At 36.4% G+C, this 4,888-nt stretch overlaps 1 pseudogene; it reads right to left on the reverse strand.

Annotated features, from left to right (window-relative positions):
• Positions 1-1,022: 1,022 nt before the first annotated feature.
• On the reverse strand, positions 1,023-1,943 carry LOC104994745 (annotated as a pseudogene).
• Between the last annotated feature and the right edge of the window lie 2,945 nt (positions 1,944-4,888).

Consider the following 4,888-nt stretch of genomic DNA (forward strand, 5'->3'; position numbering starts at 1 on the left):
ACAGGGAAGCCTGGCATGCTTCAGTCCACGGGGTCACAAAGATTCACATACGACTTAGCACCTGAACAATGACAACAACAAATATACATTTACAGCCCCTCATTGTCAACAACACACTCCAACAACAATTACTGTTATTGTTAACTGTTAACAATATACTACTGTTCTTCAAATCTTAATCTTTTGCCTATTTTTAATTCTAGAAAAATTGACCATTTTCTTTCTATTTTTCCATTTTTTTTTCTTCTTTTCTATGCCTATCCAACTTAAACCATCATTGTAATCTGTTAGTTTTCTAAATTAGTGAAGTTTTTCAGACTGACCTTCAAATACAAACAAAGCTAGAAAGGTCCTTAGAAAGCATCATAGACAGTGAGACACAACTTGCCTCTTTGCCTGTCTCTAAAAAGCATACTAGCTAAGGGCATCTTTTACACTGTAGCTCTGACTTAATATCTTACTTCTAATGCCATTTTTCCTCATTATTTTCTAATTTCTGTTTATTTCTCTATGTGATATGAGAGTTCATCCCTACTAAAGATTTGTAATGAGTCAGATAAAGTAGAAAGTAATACCTTTTGATGGCAGGCAGAATTCTGGGAATACTTCTGTTCATTCAAACACAAACCTGCCTACTTGTGGAGTTACATGTGATATGAGGCTCTACAGTTGTGTGAGTATCAAATACATGATAAACTATTCAGAGGAACTCCACTAGCTTAGTACTTAATGCATTTATAAAGTCACACATTGAAGAACATTCAAACATGAAATATTTCCATTTGTTTTCTACTTTAATTACTTTTCTATGACATAAACAATTGATTAAATACCTTATATATTTTAGAATAAGATGAACAAATGCTTTAAAGAATTTATTAGGCACTAACATCTTAAGTTATTAAAATAATAGGACAATTATAAATGTAGAAAACTTTGAACACTAATCAGCATGTCACAACATCTAACCTGTAACATTTTGTGTTGTTTTAATGAAAAAAGAACATTTATTAGTATGATATCTACTCTTTTCTTTTTAACATTTTTGTCAGTGAATCTATGACTTTCTTATTTCTCAATCTGTAGATAATTGGATTTAACAAAGGAATTATAACAATGTAAAATAGAGAGTCCATCATATCCTGATCATCTGCTTGTGCAGATCCACGGCACACATACATGAAAAGAGGCACATAATATAAAGAGACAGATAGCAGGTGGGTGCCACAGGTGGAGAAGGTCTTCCTCACGCCTTCAACAGACTTCTTTTTTAAAATTGTAAAGAGAACAAGCAAATAAGACACAAGAACATGAGAAAGGTGAATACATGTATTGATCCAGAGAAAATAAATACTATCAGAAAATTAATGGAAGGGTCAGTACAGGACATCTTAAACAATGGTATAATATCACAGTAAAAGTGCTATACTATGATGGAATTACAAAAGGTTAATTTGAATTAAAAAGTGTTATGAAGTGTGGCATGAGAAAGGCCACCTAAAAATGACAAAGCTAATAGCCAGATGCACAGTCTATCTGTCATAATCACTGGATAATATAATAGTTTACCTATGGCCACATAGCAATCATATGCCATTGTTGCCAGCAAAAAGCATTCTGTGGTTACACTGATTGCAAGGGGAAAAAATGTGTAACTTGCATTCAGTGAGAGAGATAATTTTGCTCTTGGTACAGAAGTTGACCAGCATCTTTGGAGTCACTATGGAGGATATCCAGGCATCAACAAAGGCCAATTTTCCAAGGATTAAGACGGGAATGTAAAGGTTAGGGTCATTGCAGAAGAGAACAATCAGACCAAGATTTCCCACAATGGTGATGAAGTATATCACCAAGAATAAGAACAAGGGGATTTATCACCACAGTTGATACTTAAGTCCTGTGAGAAAAAATTCCATCAGCAATGTTGCTTTTTTCATTTCCATATCCTTAATAGATGGCCTCGAAAAACAATGCAGTAAATGTGAAAAGAAGATTATATATCAGAAGATTAAAAAAAACAGTTAGGATAATTTAAACAAAACCATAAACTAGCCTGAATATGATTTTATTTACTCGTACTTTAATATGAGAAAAGTATTGGGGAAAATTGTTATATTTGGAAAATGTGATTATTTTAGTTCAAAATATGTACAGGAATAAACTTATTTAGAAAAAGGAAATTCTGAACATGAACAAATGTATGGGGAAACTATTTAATGAGATATGGAAATTCTGTGTGTTTGAGATAAATGCAGGTTTTAAAAATGTTGAAAAGGCCTAGGTTATCAAGTGAATTGAATATCATAAGAATAATCTTCAATTTTATTCATTAATCATTAGGCAAGCACTGAAAACTTTTAAGATGTGGCGTGTCATCAATGGTTATTTTTGAAATTAAATATTTGGTTGCAGAAAACAGAATGTAGGAAGAAGAGTCTTGTGTCATAAATACTCTTTAGTAAGCTATGACTCTTGTCCAGTTATTCCCAAATTAGATTACATGTCCAAATTGTTTGGGGTAATTTTTCATGCAGAATATTGTCTGAGATACTATTTTAGAAATTGATCCAAAAGATCATGAATGTGGTCAAATAACATGTATTTTTCAGTACTCCCCAGGTGATTAAAAGTATGTGAAGTTCTTCTTCATGTGTGATGTGATTGGGGTGATGAGGGAGAAGACAGAGATGTCACTTCAGTTCAGTTCAGTAGCCCAGTTGTGTCCAACTCTGCAACCCAGTGGACTGCAGAATGCCAGGCTTCCCTGTCCATCACCAACTCCCAGAGCTTACTCAAACTCATGTCCATTGAGTTGGTGAGGCCATCCAACCATCTCATCTTCTGTCGTCCCCTTCTCCTCTCACCCTCTATCTTTCCCAGCATCAGGGTCTTTGCAAATGAGTCAATTTTTCACATCATGTGGCCAAAGTATTGGAGTTTCAGCTTCAGCATAAGTCCTTCCAATGAATATTCAGGACTGATTTCCCTTAGGATGAACTGGTTGGATCTCCTTGTTGTCCATGTGACTCTCAAGAGTCTTCTCCAACACCACAGTTCAAAAGCATCAGTTCTTTGGCACTCAGCCTTCTTTACAGTCCAACTCTCATATCCATGCATGACTATTGGAAAAACCATAGCTTTGACTAGACAGACCTTTCTTGGCAAAATAATGTCTCTGCTTTTTAATATGCTGTCTAGATTGGTCATAACTTTCCTTCCAAGGATCAAGCGTCTTTTTATTTCATGGCTGCAATCACTATCTGCAGTGATTTTGGAGCCCCCCAAAAATAAACTTTGTCACTGTTTCCATTGTTTCCCCATCTATTTGCCAAGAGTGATGGGACTGGATGCCATGATCTTAGTTTCCTGAATGTTGAGTTTTAAGCCAACTTTTTCACTCTCCTCTTGCACTTTCATCAAGAGGCTCTTTAGTTCTTTTTCTCTTTCTGCCATAAGCATGGTGTCATCTGCATACTGAGATTATTGATATTTCTCCCAGTAATCTTGAACAAGCACTCCAGCTTGTGCTTCATCCAGTTTAGCATTTCTCATGATGTACTCTGCATATAAGTTAAATAATCAGGGTGACAATATACAGCCTTGACATACTCCTTTCCTGATTTGGAACCAGTCTTTTGTTCCATGTCCAGTTCTAACTGTTGCTTCTTGACCTGCATACATATTTCTCAGGAGTCAGGGAAGGTGGTCTGGTATTCCCATGTCTTTAAGAATTTTCCACAGTTTGTTGTGACCCACACAATCAAAGGCTTTGGCATAGTCAATAAAGCAGAAGTAGATGTTTTTCTGAAACTCTCTTGCTTTTTTGATGATACAATGGATGTTGGTAATTTAATCTCTGGTTTCTCTGCCTTTTCTAAATCCAGCTTGAACATCTGACAGAGACATAGATCAAAATAAACCACAGCTTCCCTGGTGGCTCAGCGGTAAAGAATCCACCTGCCAATGCAGAAAACCTTGGTTCAATCTCTGGGCCAGGAAGATACCATGTGCCACCAAGTAACTAAGCCCATGACCCACCACTGTTGGGCCTGTGTTCTAGAGCCTGGGAACCACAGCTACTGAGGCCAGGAGCCACAGCTACTGAAGCCCCCTCAATGAGAAGCCCACACGCTGCAACTACAGAGCAGCCTCTGCTCTCTGCAACTAGAGAAAAGCCCACACATCAACAAAGAACCAGGACAGCCAAAAATAAATAAGTAAATACAATTATTAAAAATAAATCAGAATATAGAATCAATGAGATTTGGTGACAGATTAAATGTGAAGGAGTGGTTAGTAAGAGAGTCACTTGGTGACTGATTAGGTGTTCATTAAAAACTGAGACTGAAGACTCAGATGCAGTAGCTAGTTTTTGCAAGGGGCATCTTCTGAACATCTGAGTGAGATAAACATAGCAGTGTGATTCTACAAGTGTTTAATAGAAATAATGACTTGGGTGTCATTGAGGTGAATGAAAGCAGTTACTATGGCTGATATGTTGAACAGTGTGCATAAAGTAAAAAATGGAAGGAATGAAAATAAATTTGAAGAAGTTATATAAAGAGATTAAAGATGAATATACATAATTTATTGGATGGATGACATCTGATTCTCTTTTCTACCAAATTAGTCTTGGTGGAGACTAAAGCTCTCATCCTTTCTAGAAGCCAAAATTTCTGGAAACTAACTTTCCCATCCATGGTACCTAGAGGGAGGGGACTTGGTATAGCTGGGGAAAAAAAAAAAAAAACTCATTTACCCTGGATTTGGGATTTGGAGAGGGGGGACAGAGGTCAAACATGGGACAAAGAGAATTTTGGTTGCTTTGATTGCAAAATCAACTGAGGAACCAGAACATGAATCCTGTGCACATAGCAGTGCCATCGAT

The sequence above is a fragment of the Bison bison genome, unplaced genomic scaffold (genome assembly GCF_000754665.1).
Source record: "Bison bison bison isolate TAMUID 2011002044 unplaced genomic scaffold, Bison_UMD1.0 scf7180017864265, whole genome shotgun sequence".
Lineage (NCBI taxonomy): Eukaryota > Metazoa > Chordata > Mammalia > Artiodactyla > Bovidae > Bison > Bison bison.